Source organism: Equus caballus, chromosome 5, assembly GCF_041296265.1.
Source record: "Equus caballus isolate H_3958 breed thoroughbred chromosome 5, TB-T2T, whole genome shotgun sequence".
Classification (NCBI taxonomy): domain Eukaryota; kingdom Metazoa; phylum Chordata; class Mammalia; order Perissodactyla; family Equidae; genus Equus; species Equus caballus.
This window is the reverse complement of record NC_091688.1, coordinates 8,149,822-8,166,987: the sequence shown is the minus strand read 5'-3', so window position 1 is coordinate 8,166,987 and position 17,166 is coordinate 8,149,822. Positions and strand designations below refer to the sequence as shown.

General features: G+C 39.2%; 1 protein-coding gene across 31 annotated transcripts in view; it reads right to left on the bottom strand.

Annotated features, from left to right (window-relative positions):
* The window catches only part of DNM3 (dynamin 3), a 567,669-nt gene that overhangs the window by 220,389 nt on the left and 330,114 nt on the right, over positions 1-17,166 (bottom strand). The window lies entirely within an intron of this gene.

Genomic DNA, 17,166 nt, shown 5'->3' with positions numbered 1-17,166 from the left:
CAAAATAAAAAATAAATGCTGTATTTGCAGTCTACGTGCCATCCATGGGACAGTCTACCACCCCTTCATCATTAGACATTGCTCTTACCAGACGCTTTAGCACACTTTCTCTGATATAAGGTAAATTAACAAGTAATATTAAAGACTAAGAAAAGGAAACATTAAGTACTACATTAACTCTAAGTATAACACTAAGGCATTTGTTCAAAATGTCAGCCAAGGAAGATAAATCACCAAGGTGTAACTTGTCAGTCCCTTCTAAACCAAACAGTAAAAATCAAGAGTTGGTGCCCAAGGCTCAGATGCTGCCAAGGAAAAATGTGTTTTTGGTCTCAAATCTTCTCCATTCACTTATGGTCACATTTATTTCAAAACAGAGCATATTCACTTGACAATGGACCCACAGTTAAGCAAGAAAGGTCTCAAAATCTTGCATTTAAAACTTAAACTTATGCTTCATTAATTTATATTTCCTTCCTGAGTTGATGGACTCAAGCCCAGGAAAAAAGAAAAAAAAAAACACAACTCATTCTATATTCAATAATCAAATTTGTTTAAGGTTCAACTATAGTACTTGTAAGAAATATTTTCTAATATTTGAAAGCATAATAGTCTCCCTTCATTTCCCAGAGAGCATATGTTATAAAGAATTGCATCAGTTTAAGCATTTCTAGTCAGAAAAATCAACAGATCTAGTTTTTCTTAGAACATAAGGTTACGGCATCACGATTGCCTCATCACAATTTCAAGTTCAGCGTTTAAGATGCTCATTTCCTCTCAGGTACGTGGACTCCAAAAACTGTTGTGCCAGCTTGGTCCTGATCATATGATCCGGAAAGACTTAAACTGTAGGCATCGCCATTCAAGGACGAATGAGCTTTTATATTCATCTTGTACATATGAAATTGTAGGCCTAGCAAAATTAACGAATATTAAACCTTTGAACGGCAAACATGAATGCTATGAATTATCTTAACTGTTAACTGTAAACTTTAATACTTCTAATCAGAAGTAAATCTAACTACAGTTTTATTTCCTTTTTTAATTTGCCCTGAAATCATTCTTTGACATAAGACTTTTCCCTGGTTAGCTTCAGGATTAAAACGTCTGTTTTGAGACCAAGTCTTATATTTTCAATTGGACATCTTTGCCTGGATGGCTCACATATTTGTGAATCTGAATATATCCCAAACTGAAATAATTACTATCCCTAATATTTCTACCACTGCACCTTCTCCTGGATTCACTGTTTGCTTGTTCATACCGCCTTTCTGCCCATTCGCCTAACCAAAACCTTGGAATCATCCCTGAGTCTTTCTTCTCTCTCTTTCAACTTTTTTTTTTTTTTTTTTTTTTTTGAGGAAGATTAGCACTGAGCTAACTACTGCCAGTCCTCCTCTTTTTGCTGAGAAAGACTGGCTCTGAGCTAACATCCATGCCCATCTCCCTCTACTTTATACGTGGGATGCCTACCACAGCATGGCTTTTGCCAAGCGGTGCCATGTCCGCACCCGGGATCCGAACCAGTGAACCCCAGGCTGCCGAGAAGCAGAACGTGCAAACTTAACCCCTGCGCCAGTGGGCCAGCCACTCAACTTTCTCATTCAATCGCTCCATCAAAAGTCTGTCAGTTCTGGGGCTGGCCCCGTGGCCGAGTGGTTAAGTTCGCGCGCTCCGCTGCAGGCGGCCCAGTGTTTCGTTGGTTCGAGTCCTGGGCGCGGACATGGCACTGCTCAACAGACCACGCTGAGGCAGCGTCCCACATGCCACAACTAGAAGAACCCACAACGAAGAATACACAACTATGTACCGGGGGGCTTTGGGGAGAAAAAGGAAAAAATAAAATCTTAAAAAAAAAAAAATTTAAAAAAAAAAAAAGTCTGTCAGTTCTGTCATTTCAACATCTCCTTCCTTCCGCTTCTCTCTGTCTACAGTGTCAGTGCCTTAGTTCTGGCATCCGTCATCTTTCACACAAATAACATTCACTTCTTGAATGTTCTCCTTGTCTCCAGTTTTTCCTCACTTCAATCCATCCTCCACACCTCTATTAGAATAGTCTCTAAAACAAAAGCCTAATTACATTGTTTCCTTGCTCAAACCTCTTTAAGATCTCCCCACTACCTATCACTATGGCTCACCATCTTTTTATGTGCATAGCTGTACCCTTCTCTATAGCGCATCACACAATCCACAACTGAGCATAGGGCTGGTAGATATCTGCAGAATAGCATGTGTTCACAGATGTAACAAAAATGGAAAAGTGAAGTCTTGGAAGCCCACCTATGAAGAGCTTGGTCTTCCTCACTGGGCAGCAGCACCCAGTTAGGAACCACGTACCAGAAGGATCAAGTTTCAGGTCTTCAGCAGGCTCCCTACCCTGCCCCTCTTTACATTCCACACACGTTTCCCATCATTCTTTTCAAGATGACCTGTTTATTCCTTCAACAAATATTTATTCATTCATAAATAGCAAGCGCCTCTTATGCACTAGGCACCAGGTGCTGTTCTCCCGTCACATGTGAAGTTCCCTGACTACATCACTCTTTCGTGTTCCCAAGCCTCTATGCTTGAGATTTCCGGTGTCTGGAACACAATTCCACATCTCCTCTTCTCAGTCTCTCTCTACAACAGAGAGAATAAAGACTCAAGAACTGCTATTTACAGGATTTTTTTGTTTAACACTGCCCTATTTATTTATATCTATCATCTGGATACAGAAATCAGCACAATTCAAGATGAATATACAATAAATATTGGTTAAGTCAATTTGACAAACACCATTCAATATTGTCATCATCAACTCTTCTATCTAAGGTTGAAATGAGCATGTTTTCCAAAGCATGTTTGCGTCTCCTCACTCTCCACCAAGGAGAAGCTGGTGCTGAGATACCGCGGAGTCATGACAGACAGTATCCAGCTCCGCTGCTCAACCATTTTAAATAAGGAAACAAGAATTTCAAATAAAATACACAACCAATTTACTTCCCTTCCTTCTCCAAGGTCATACCTTCCCAAGAGGTAAATTTTGACTCAGGTAACCCCATTCTTATGTTCTACTCATATACTTTTATCATGGACACTAAATTCTATGTCTAAATAAAATGTAATGTTATTCGCTAATATGATCATAATGACTAGAAAGAAATCATTCTATGGTTTATGTGTTCCCAGAAAGTCAAAATAGCTAAACTTGAATGAAGAAGGTAATACAGAAGAAGTATGAGAGGAAAGAACCAATATCACTAGCTAATTCAGACCAGTTACAAACTCCCCTCTGTCTGAAATTATGTGCTGTTCCTCACAGCTCCCTTTGGACCCACTAGGGCAACTGGAGGTATGTCTTTTGAGGTACAAAACTAATTGATCTCCATTTCTCAGAAGTTATGTCGAAAAGGAACAGAAATACTAGACAAGGATATAGAAAGAGATTGTGAACTCAATGATGGACAGAAGTTAAAACTCCAGGCTGATGAAAGATAACATCACCATTCCCAACAGTGTAGAAATATCACTTCAGTTAAATATTTTTCTGTTTAGTTTAGCATAAAATGAAGACAGAGCTGGCATGATCCCTAGTAACTCAAAAATTCAATTTTCCTTCTTTATAATTTGGGTACAAAAAGGTACAATGCACCAGCCTTCTTCAAATGTGGACTTTCTAAGGATTCATGTCAGGGTAGATGGCCAGACTAGAGGAGGGCAGATGTAGAGAATGCCCGCTCAAACGCACCCCGGTTCTTTCAGCCAGAAAAACAAAACCAACAAATAACATTGTGATGTGTCATTAATAAATTTTAAACAAATGACCCCAAGGTGACTGTCTTGAGAAAATAATTATAATAATACTGACAATAACACCACCAATTAACACTGAATTCCTTACCATATTCCAGATGCTACGTTATGAGCTTTACATAATTAACTCATTTTACCCTATTTTCACTCACATTTTATAGATATGAAACTGAGGAGGCACAAAGAGATGAAGGCCCCAAGTCTCACAGCTAGTAGGTAGCAGCCTAGCTCCAGAGTCTGCCCCCCTCACCTCTACCTACCTAGTTACTTGCTGAAAGTTTGAATCCAATATACTCACGTTCAGCTAGCAGCTTTGCCATTTATTAGCTGTGAGACATGAAGCAAGATATCTGACTTCTCAGTCCCGCTTCCTCATCTATCAAATGAGAACATTCACAGTACCTCCACCTGACATGGTTATTGTGAAGACATAAAATTAATGCCTTTAACATATATCAAATGCTTAAAGTATGAGCTTAAAACATAAATAGAACAAAACCGAAAAACTCTCTAGTTTCTTTTCATGTGATTCTTCTACTGTCTAATCCTTCGCCTCTGAAAACGTTTATGGAGAAGTAATTTGCTTTGCAGTACATAGATTCTGGTTTCTTCCAAACCTGCTTCCTAAACATACTTAGAAAAAAATGCCACTAAGTTTATAAACAGAGCTGCAAGGGATTTTTCTTCACATACTACAAAAGTCAACGTATTACTGTAAGTTTTGTTCTCAGTTCTTTGATGCTATTAAAACAAAGTCAAATTTCTTCAAAAGAAGAGCACAAAACAAAATTATGGGTATTCCATTTAAATAGCACAACAAACCATTTCAAGTTATAGAAACTGATGTTTATATCAAATAACAACTAATCCAATGTCACCCAGTCAGTAAATGGAAAAATAGGAGCCTGCATCCATAGCTGCAAACACATTCTTTCTAGTAAGTCAGGCTGATTCATGGAGTTTTCTGTTAAGTCACCTAAGACCTCCCTAAGGTTTATTCTTATCCCCAAATTAAACTTAACTATCTCCGAGTTAACTTCCTATCTCCCAAACTCAAGTTAACTAGAACATTTTAGAGGACAACTTGTTCAAGGTTCATTGGCATTAGCGGTCTTTTAGAGAGCTTCAAGCCAAAAAGTCAACAAATGGCTTAACCATTTGAAAACTAAATATCCTTAGGCAAAAAGCTGTTTTTCCTGAGCCCTAAAGCCCAGATGAGAGGATGAAAAGATTGTATGACTCTTCATGATTTCATGAGAATAACACAATGGATGTTTTTCTTCTGAAAAGCAACAGTCACAAAGTCGTAGCTAGGAAGATAGGGCTTTGAGGAAGCAGGGCCCCAGGGGGGTTTGATCCATTCAAGCTCTGAGAGGGTGGACTCAGCCCACTCAGGCTGATGGAGAATTAGAAGCGACCTTCTTCTTAAAAGTGTCTGGAGTGAGGGAAATGCCACTTGACACAGAATTTCAACACAGCCAAGGGAAGAAACAGAGAAGAAGTCTGTCTTCTAACAGGAGTTGCATGGTGACAATAACTGAGCATAACATACTATGGTGAAACCTTGTCAGGAGAAACCTAAACTTTGGGGATAATTGTTTTTTTTTAAAAAAAAGCTAATGTATAGAGCCAAAGCCTACTACTATTTTCACCGTCTGTGACTTTTTATCAGTCACTTATAAACATTTGCACCACTAGACCTTTGAAAATCCAAACACAGAAGAAAATGTTCACACAACAATGTATGACAAGTTTCATCTCTTGAAGAAATAGCGTAGACCCTTTATTTGAGGATTCATCCACCTACGGTTATTACAATTTGGCTTGTAGAACTTCATAACCTATACCCGATTTTAAAATGTCTGTACATGTTTATCAACCTGGGTCTCTACAAGCAATAAGACTGTGGGAGGGGCCAACTCACATGGAGCTGGACAGGGACATCTTGCAAACCTAATGTCTGCATTAGGGCTTCCTGCGCAGAGGTCTGCTGTGCGTTGAATACTTCCAACGAGGCAAAGAAGGCTAGAACAGGAAGAGAATATTTTCAACTAAGTCATGTCTCTCAGGGATCCCTTATACTTCAATTGCTTTGTGGAGACAAGCCAGGGCATTTGGTTGCTCATGAGCAATTCTAATCACTCCAGCACCCCGTGGTAATCCAGACACATACTTGGAGTTTTTCCAGAGAGCTATTCTCAATCAAACAATTGTCTTGATGATAGAACAACTGTATACTCGGCCCTACTGAAAGCATCCATCCTGCCACGACCACTCAACCTTTTGTTAAAATGTGTGAGCTTCCTTCTGTCCTCTGTGTTAACACATACAGGAACAAGTGATGGACCGTAATGAAGAAATAGGAGGTGTGCTTCCTGATTCTCCCAGTGCAGTGTAGTCAACCTTTCAAGAAAAGGCGGAAAAAATGACAGGGAGACTGTATTGAACAAATACTGAGAAAAAAACATCCATTCATTCAGTAAGTATTCACCTAGCACCCACTGAAAACTATTGCAGACTGAATTATAATATAGGTGGTTGAATTCATGAGGAAATGTTTGTTTTATTCGGAAATAGAGCAAAGCTGTGCTAATGTTCAGGAAAACAGCATAACATCCATGAAGCTTAAAGAGTATAATTACTCCTGGAGATGGTATGTTCATGTTTGCCCATTGCAGTCTTTTATCTGAAGAACCCAAACCCTCAAAGCATGACGAATGTACCTCCACTTTGCAGGAAATTGCACGTTAAAAAAAACCTGACTGTAGAAATATGAGTTATCAAGGCAACGTTTAAAAACTTAGAGTCTCTCTCCTTCAACTTCCTGAGAGATATTTTGGAGCAATGTGAGCTAAACAACTGTAGGTAGATTTACATTTTCAGTACACTGATTTTGATAAGTTCTTTGAAGGTAAACTATGTGCCTATTTGTTCCTAGTAATAAGCAAGGACCCCAATTATGTAAAAGAATCATGAGATTTTCTTTGCTAGTAAGTAATGAGCAATTTTCAGTTTAAAGTTCAGAAAGCACTCAATCCTCTGCCATTTCCTTAGACCTGAAAATGAACTTCTGGCTGACATAAGTCTTCGCTGCTCCTTTTCAGTCTCGGAGCTCTTACTTTTAGCCACTTCAGCATTTTAGGCACAAAGGGAGGGAGAGTAGAAGGAAGCTCAAATCAGTGCGTTCTACTTTTTAGCAGCTCTGATAAAAACCAAAAGAGATTAAAATGACTAGCAAAAAAAGATGTTGAGTGGGGAGAGGAACTGTAATTATTCATATTATTAATTCCACAAACATTTATTAAGCATATAGTCTGTTCTAGGCACCTTGCTTTGCCAGATGCTTGGGATACAAAGTTGGATTAAAACCCACATTGGACTCCTTGCCTTCAAGGGATTCAGGTCTAATGCTGACTCCATACCTATTGCTAGAGATTACAGGGTCGGTAGCACATGTTCCTAGAATTCACAACACTTGTGCATGTTCATATCTGTAGATGCTATATGTAAAGTGATCGCCATGGTGGCAGATGCATCCACATTACAGTATATATAAATCCTACGTCCCGAGGTGTGCAGGTGATGACGCATACATCATGATTAGAAGTATACATTGATCAGAGGAGAACAAGGGCCCCAAAAATCACAATTCTCCGGCAGTTTGCTTGAAAGCTAATGGCTTGTTTAAGTGAGGGCCTCAGCCATAACTATCCCAACGATTAACCACAACCTTCAGACTCAGTTTCTTAGCATTTGTCTCATTCAGTGCACGAATACTGAGCACTACTATATGCGCTGTTCTGAGTACTGGGGATGCGATGAAAACAGACCCAGCGCCTGTCCCTAAGGGGCCTGCAGTCTAGAGGAGGAGATAGATACATAACCCAACAAACAAAACAGCATGATACCCCTGAGAAAGACAACGGTAAGGACAGGATGCAATGGAGCCCAGAACAGAGACCCTCTGGCTAAGCTGGCCAAGGGGAAACAGGAAAGGTTTACTTAAATCCTTTTATTTTGCTTCATATTCCAAACACCCAACACAGTGCCTGGCACATAAAAGGTAACAGTTTGTGGAATGAATAAATATGCTAAGCAATGTGGAGAATTCCACAAATAGACAAAGTCCTGGCTTTAAGCAGCTTAAAAATTCTAGTGGAAAGATGACACATATACACATAAAATTAATATTAAAAATAAGTGGTTTTAACAAATAGAAGCACTGGAGGTTTATATGCAATATTTGCTTTAAGAGAACGGAAGCACAAGGTACTACCTTGGGCCAGGGAAGGCCAGGGCAGGCCTCTTGGAAGAGTGAGACTTTCAGGGGTCTTGCAGAGTTGCTGTACATTTCACGAGGTGGAAGAAAGGAAGGCACCCTACAGGGAGATCCCTGTTGAGTGTCAGTGAGGAGACGAGTTTGGCTAGAGATTTGGAGCAGGGTGGGTAACAGGAACTTACAGACTGGGGCTTGAGTGAAGAGATTTTTAAATTCCAAGGCTAAAGAATTTGAACTGTATCCTATAAATTACAGGAAGTCACTACAAATTTTTGAGCAAGGTGGTGACATAAAAGCTACGTATTTTTTTGTATATTAAACATGTAGGAATATCTTTATTCCCTTAAAGACATATACTTTTGCCTACTTTTTTTGTTTTCTACTTTTTAAACAACTTTTTATTTTGAGATAACTTTAGACTTACTGAAGAGCTGGAGTCATAGTTCGCAGAGTCCCCACCCACCCTCCACTTAGTAAAGCTGTACTTTGAAAGATGAATCCGGTTAGGGACCAATCAGGTCTTTAACACATGTGTGCAAGTAACCGGATTTACGAAGATTGCTTCTTTGGATAGACTGAAAACGGGCAATCATTGACACTGGATCATGAGCCTACCTTGTAAACTTGGTTGAAATGACAAGGTTGCATTTGTGCCAAGTCTTGAGCTTCAGGACAAAGAGCGGCACGTGCTGTTGGCATGAACACGAGGGATGCGTGCCCTGGACTTGGAAACAAAAGCACAGCAGAACCGCACTGGTTTATCCGCTTCTCCTGCCCTCCCGTCTCCATACAACCTCACCACTGCCAAGTCTGTGGCCCTTAGGAGAAAGTGCTCTTTGACCACTCTGCTTACCATCTTCCTCACATACTGTCCCCTCCACCCTTTCCAGGAGGAGGAGGCGCTGCTGTGGTCTGGTAGATGGGGCCATCCTTGCTCAAGGGTGAACAGGAACCCAGCAGCACGCACGGGCGTGGCTCTCCCTCTGGTTTACGTCTTCCCTGTGCTTGGCATCTTTAGGGTCAAGGTTCATTTCCCACAGGCCCAAACACGTCACTCGACCCTGATTCTTTCTTACATGTGGTTGGAGCATGATAAGAAGCAAAAAGGCAGATATGGATGTTAGGATAAAGAGGCCTCCCTTGGTCTGAAGCTATCTGGGCCTCAGCACCTCAGGAGAAACGGCTGCTCCGGATAGCTGGTCTGGACCAGCCAGCCAGAGCCCTTACACTGGGGTTTGGGGCCAAAGCCCTGGCAAATAATGAGGTGCTATTTCGCTTTTCTTTGCCGTTATTCCTTCTTCAGAAACCACGAGGGGAGTGGTTGCTGTGGTCTCTGGAGGATTCGGGTACTTCTGGTCCTCAGGCCATAACACCAAGTGACAGCACCCTGAGCTGAACACAATCCTTAACACTGCCTATTGCCTTAACCTGCATTTTATTATCTTGGTACATAGTAAGTTCTCAAAAAAAACAAGAATGCTAGTTTTCTCACCTGCCCCTTTATCACTATAAGAGAAAGTAGAAAGCTACTGTTCAGTTGCTTCTAACCATCTTTTATTTCCTTATTTGAAAAAGTGGTTGATTCAATATAAAGTCTCAGGGACACCTGTTTGCATGAAGAGGCAGAATCCTACCAAATACTTGCTTATGTAAGTGCCTTGAAAAGAACACATGCGTCTCTGTCGAAGGAATATTTAAGAGATTTGACATCTCTAACACCCTCTGCAGCTAGTATTCACGTCACCTAACCTGAAGCCCCGAAAATAATGAAAAGAGTGACATTCTCATGTAACGATCTGAGCACAGGTTCAAACAGATTGAAGTCAATTTATTCTGGGACACCTGATTTTTTTTTCAATTCTAAAGAAGAATTTTTAAGAAATTTTAATTACAAAACAGAAGCATTTTTTAAAATTGTTTAATAAGTTAACATTTTAAAATGAGAAATATATTCATATAGTTCAAAATTCAAAAAACATAAAAAAGTATTCAAGGAAAAAGTATCTTTCTCACTCCTGACTGAAGTAATTTTGAAGCAGGGGAAACACATTAGAAAGCCATCTTTTTTGTCTGTTTTGCATGTTTGTGTTTCTGAATAACTGTCGTTATGACAACATCTTACATTAAGCTACCTAATATCAACGAGGAGGTCAGAATTTATTGCCAAATGTTTGGAAAGCAGCCCTCATGTGTATTATTTGACCCAAAATCATATGTTTTGAACTTAAAAATCATGAATTCTCTAAGGGAAAGCTCAAAGTTGATAATCAAGCAACAATAGATACACCGTTGCACTGTATTAGGTTTGAAGTATTTTCTTTATACTAAATTCCATATAAATAATCAAAAGCAGAGGTTAGGCAAGAAACTACGCATTGTTTTTCACTGACAATAATAGAATATATTGTTGTTTCCCACCATTATAAAAATATTTACTAACATAAGTCAATGCCCAATATATATTTGTTGAACGAATGCTTTGACGTACATGAATAGCAAGAAGCCTAACAAAATGATGGAGACAGAACTAATTTTTCAAGTCTTTTGCAAATATTCTTCAGCCAAAATTTTGCCTTAGAGAATCATGCTTTTAGGAAATAAGGTAAGCAATCATCCAAGCAAAATGGATAAAACCCATTTTAAAAAGATAATCACTGAGAGAAAACCCACAAGCTATCACAGTAGTACCTCCTGGAGTTCAACAGCAATCAGTGCCATGGAACTCTTTCTTTTACTCAGTCTAAGTCTCTGGTAGCAATTTACACTAATTTATTTTGTTTACTTTCCCTTGGAAGATGAAGTGTGGCTGAACATCCTTCTCCCATTGAAATCTAATTTACTTAAAGACAGTTAAGTGGATTTTAAGCTTCTTCCCTAGTCAAAACAACACCTTCTTTCTTAAACTCACTCCCCTGTCCCCTACTCTCTACGGCCAGATTGCAATCCAGAATCATTTTATTTGCTCTCCTATGGTACCCTCCTTAAATTTTTCATGTCTCCCTTAAAATGCGGATGCTAAAATGGGATCACATCTCGTTAAACAAACATGACCAATGCCAAGCACAGGAGAAGCATTATTCTTGGTTGACAGATATCATAACTTCCCTTCGCCCCATGTCAGCAACTCCCTCTTGCTTTAGCTCACATCCTTATTATTTCACTCTAATATTGTTGCAAACTTTTTCTAATCTCAATAAGAGTCCTCTAACACTGAAGTTAAGCTGAGAAAGAGGCCACGAAAACATCCAGGTCTGTTTATTCTCTTTAGTTCTGTACCAGTCATTCAGTCCTCCTGAACTGCATTCTATTTTTTATTCATTGTGTGACTAAAAAGCAAGTTCCACTTTGCATTCGGATCATACAGGAGGTTAACATCGCTGCCTAATTTAGTGTCACCCAAAGACTAATGAACTTATTCTGAAGTCTGTCATCAAAATCACTGATGAAAAGAGTAAATAATCCAGTCCCCAAACCAAAGCTAATAAATTCATACTGTTTTAAACAGTGTGTTTCAATCTATCAATAGAGGAATTATTATGATTTTTTAAGTATTGCACATTTTACAGCACACAGCAGACTAATAACTCTGTATAGTCCCTTAGTGAAAATCTATTCCAGGCATTAGCTGATATTTTGCATCTATTTCACAGAAATTCTCAGGAAACTCATCAACAGGGAGCAGACACAGTGCCAAACTCCTGCCGCAGGGTAACAGTGAAGTCAGGAATAGAATCAAGTTTCCTAATATTCTATGCCATGTCACTCAACTGACAAGCACATCATCTATTTCTTTAAAAAGGTTTCAGGAAAGTCAACTTAGAACTGAATCTCATTCACTTTTGGAAGTTAAAGAAACATGTTTACACATATTGCTAAATTTCTAAGCAGGACCAATTCACGTGAAAAGTAAGTTTAGTTCTATGTAAGGCAGGCTATATTCACCATGGCAGTCTTGGCTATCACTTGGTGTGAGATGAACTTACTGGAGCAGAAACAAAGCAACAGAAGTCGTTAGATGATGGAAACTTATTTTCAAGTAAAAGTCCTTCTCTAAAAAGATTACGTTGAAAAAAAGCATGAGCTAGTTAGGAAAGTCCAATGAATCTAACAGGGTGCTTGTTCTTTCCCATAGGTGCCCTTTTTCTCCATCCCATCACCTTTTTGCACAGCTCAGCATTGAATAGAAAGCTAAAAGAGGCAAAAATTAATAAATAATGCCAATGAGTCTCAAATTGCAAGATAATTTCCAAAGGAGGTATGTAACCATTTAAATGACTTCACTCATTTGCCTGTCTCATTTTGTACCATATTTGTGAGTATGTGATTATGTATACATATCAGCCAGCAAAACAACCTTATGTTTAAAGCTTGATCACGGGCATAAAGAAAAGAACCATTAAAACAAGATGCCCATTTTCTATCAACACCAGTATTATTCATACAGAGGATTATAATTTCAATATTTAAAGCAACATCTAGTTTATCAAGCCATGATACTTATAACTGCAACTCACATAGTAGAGTGTTAGAGAATCTTTTCTTTTCTTTTCTTTTGGTGAGGAAGACTGGCCCTGAGCTAACATCTGTTGCCAATCTTTCTCTTTCTTTTCCTTCAGGAAGATTGGCCCTGAGCTAACATCAGTGCCAATCTTCCTCTATTTTGTATGTGGGACGCTGCCACAGCATGGCTTGATAAGTGGTGCGTAGGTCCATGCCCAGGATCTGAACCCAGGAACCCTGGGCCACCAAAGTGGAGGTTACAAACTTAACTGCTATGACACTGGGCTGTCCCCCAGAGAATCTTTTATTTAATAGTAAGTACTTTTAAAAAAATTTTCAATATTGTTTCCATCAAAACTATCATTTAAATTTCATATTTTTTATTTGTTTCTGAAAACAAACCTCACATAATTTTATGTATATAATGTATACATGGATTTTAAAGTTGGACTTTGAGATTTTATCATTGGTTTACCTCTATTGACTAGAAACATTTTTTTTAATCATCAGAAACCAAAAGTCCTCTGCCTAGCTTTCGAGGCCCGCCATCATCCAATCCCACTCTATTCATCCAGTCTTGTGGTCCCCCTCCCCCACTGCTCGCCTTCTGTCTGGAACAGGCTATCTGGGACGTGTTCCAAGCCCACCTCTTCTGCTCTCTGTGCCTTGGCTCACATTCTTGTTCATCCCCTTAGCATAAATGTTCTCCTTTTTCCATATGTTTCATCATTGCCTATTCATTTTCAAGGTCTACCTTCTCCAAGAAGCCTTCACTGGTACGTCCCTGATTCCCCTCTCCATGCCTGTCATTGTATCACTCAGATCTTAAGCGCATCTCCAGCACCAACCTACCTCCTAATTTTTCTCTCACCCTATTCCAGCCCCACCGACCTCCAGACACTCTCTTGCCTCAGGGTCTTAGCATATGCTGTTCCCTCCATCTGAAAGGCTCTTTCTCCAGCAGTGCATATTCACGCCCTCACCACTTGCAAGTATTTTCTCAAACATCATGTTTCCTAACCACCCGATTTAACATTGCAACCCTCTTCCCAGACTCTCTATTCCTTTTTCTTCCTTTAATTTTTTTTCCATTGTACTGGACTACAACAAAGGCAAGGATTTTTGTCTGCTTTATTCACTGTTGTGTTCCTAGTGTCTAGAATAGTGTCTGACATGTAGTAGGTAGTTTAAATATCTGCTGAATAAATTAAGTGACTTTACTGAATGCTAACTACATCCTAGGCACTTGATAAGTATAATAAATTTAATATGCTTATTGAAATTGATGTTCTAAGTGCTTGATAAGTATTACCGTATTTAATCCTCACAACACCCTATGAGAAAGGTTCTATTGTCATCACCCCAATTTTACAGATGGAGAAATGTAACACAGAGATCAAGTGAATTAACTATAGTTAAGCGACTAGTAAGTGGCAGTGTTGGGACTCAGGTGCTCTGACTACAAAAGGAGAAAGTCTTCTGCACTAATGTCTTTGAACTTCCCCCAGAGGCTCTTATATCCATTCTACCCTAACCACAAACTCTTGGCCAATTACTGTAAAGAATGAATTTACTTATGGTATACATCTCTTAAAAAAAAAAAAAAAGTGAGGCAATTAGCTTTAGAGATTATTTTCCTCTTATAAGAAGAAGGAAGATAAGGAGGAAGGGGAGGAATGGAAAGGAGAAGAGGAGAAAAAGAAGGAGAAAAAAACAAAAGAAGAAAGCCTGCACTATCACAATTACCAACCAACATCAGGGAAAGAAATAGAGAACCCAGGGCTTGGCTCTAGTGTGTTTCTAGCAGTTATTAGCTAAGAAAAACATCCTGAATTGTCTGGAACATGAAAATAAGTCTAGCTACCTAAAAATAAAAAAAGATTTCAAAAATATGAATTGCAGCATCTAGAAGCCCCAGGTCTGTGAGCTCCACGGCCTGGCCCGGGGGCCGTGGTCCACAGGATGGGGTTGGGGGAGGTATAAAGCTCGGTTCAGAAGTTTTAAGTAGAAACAATAATACCAATGGGGGCTACCTGAGCTGATATCCAGACCACACGCTCCAGTATAATCACATCAGATTCTTCCAGCCCACGGCAGTTCTAACTGGTTGGTGCCCCCACAGTACTGGTTGTTAAATATCTTGAAAATCATCCCCGAGACTAACATTTAGTAAGTGCTTAATAAATAGCAGGCCCTACGCTGAGAGCTTTCGCAGACTAATTCATGCAATCCTCACAACCACCCCGAAATCACAAGGACGACAAGGAACATTTCCAAGGTCACAGAGCAGAGCCGTAGAGCTGGACACATACCCAGGCCATCCAGCTCCACAGCTTGCACACTCAACCACTACTCTACTGCCTAACTAAGAAAAAACAAAAACAAAAAGACAAAAAAAAAACCCTAGCTTCGCACTATTTAGACAGATAATAGAATACTGTTAGATAGAGCTGAGCATTTGCGTAAACATCTATTACCTAAAAGATGCAAAGCATTCTTTCTTCTTAACAATTGTTTTTGCCCTTGAAGTCATCCCAAACAAACTCCTTGAAGGCATGACTTTTGTGTTATCTATCTTTCTATCTCCAGTACAGTAGGAGTCTGATACATGTTTACAGAGTGAATGAGTGAATGAGAGAACAAGTGAATGAAGTGACTGAAAGCTTATTTTTCTTTTTTGTTTTTTTGAGGAAGATTAGCTCTGAGCTAACTACTGCCAACCCTCCTCTTTTTGCTGAGGAAGACTGGCTCTGAGCTAACATCCATGCCCATCGTCCTCTACTTTATATGTGGGACGCCTACCACAGCATGGCTTGTCAAACGGTGCCACGTCCGCACCTGGGATCAGAACTGGCGAACCCTGGGCCGCTGAGAAGCGGAACATGCGCACTTAACCACTGTGCCACCAGGCCAACCCCTGCTTATTTTCTATCTTATGTGAAAAATGGCACTTTCCAAGGACCTGAGACCGCTTGGCTATAACTGTAGCTTAGACGAATTACGAATTAGTTATTAAGTATGTCCAGCTAAAAGTTTTCAGACTGGAAGTTAAAACAGGAAAAGAACAAAAAACACCATATTAAATACGATCATATAAAACAAACCTTAAATAACTCAGTTTCCCTTTTCCACCACAAAATGGGAAATGAAGCTGTGGAAGAAAAAGTTTTCATATACTCAAGTGTATGATCAATTAATTTTATAATCTTCTTGATCTCACAGGTTTTTCAAAGCGCGAGGCCTGCTGCATTCAGAAGCGCGTGTCTGTTACCCCTACACATGTGTGTGCACGCTCTGCTCACATTCGTTAAAGGGAAATCACGGTCTGAATGGTTGGTCTTTAGGTTTTAAATGTTAACATTCTTACTACTCACATTCCATTTGATCTTAATTGGGTTTATTCCTCTTTAAATGCCAACTTCATAACATGTTTACATCGTATAAGGGCCGCTAAATAGAAAACTTAAAAAGAATCTCCAGAATATTTTTCTGAAAATAAAAATAGTTCAATGCTTCCCCTTGAATCTACTCCACCCATACACCTTTTTTCATATAGAGTTTTAAATGGCTAAATTAAAACTAGAGTAAAATTCTCCTAGCCTTAGAAGGGATGATGTAAAACTAACAAAACAAGAGGGTTTTCCTGCTCGCTTCCTTGTTCTCACTCTCAAAATAATGTTTGTCTACCAAAGACTAGAATGAGACTTTCGTTTTAATTTTAACTGAAGTAAATGGTACAGTTGTATTACTGCTCATCAACAGGAAGCAAAATTACTCATCCATTCCACTGAGATATCTAAGACCAGAAGACTCAACACATTTTCTCCCTTCTTAAAGGAGCCTAATGTGATGGGATTAAATTTCACAAATTCCAAAATACACTTACGATACGGGGATTTTAAAATTTAATCCCTTTGCCATTCGCTTTAGTTTTAAACAGCTTGTTTATCTTCTTCCTGCTAGCACAAAATGCGGTGCAGAAATGGAAACCAGATTTCTTTATGTAGTGAATTTCATGTGGTTTCCACATTTCTCCTGGCAGTCGTTTCCCAGCAGACATTCATCTAAAAAATTCCTCCTGAGTGATTTTTAAGTAAGACGGCATCTGTAGCATTTTGTGGCACATTTTAAGCACACTCTCAAATGTACTACAAATGGCCTAGGCATTAGAGATTCGATATTGTAGTTTATCTTTAAAGTCTTTGTAAAGGTAAGTAAAGATGTTAAATATGTAATCTAGGAAGGTGATATTTTTTAGTAGGTTTGATTCTCACTTAAGAAGGAATCCCCTTTCTTTGACTCTTCACATTCAGGAAAATCTCAGATTGATCAGTACATGTTTATCAATCTGATTCCATTTGGGAAGCCATCATGCAGCAGACAGAATTATAGGCAAGGTCTGTGTCCTCAAGGAGCTTAAAATCAAGTGAGAAAGACAAGACATAGATACCAGAACAAGCCAAACAACAGTTTGAGAAGAATCAGCAGACCACAAACAACAAATAGATGAATGAATGGAATGGACAATAAGGTCTATATGGTTACCTGGAAATACTTGGTATGCAGTACTCTTTGGAGCCGTGAGGAAGCTG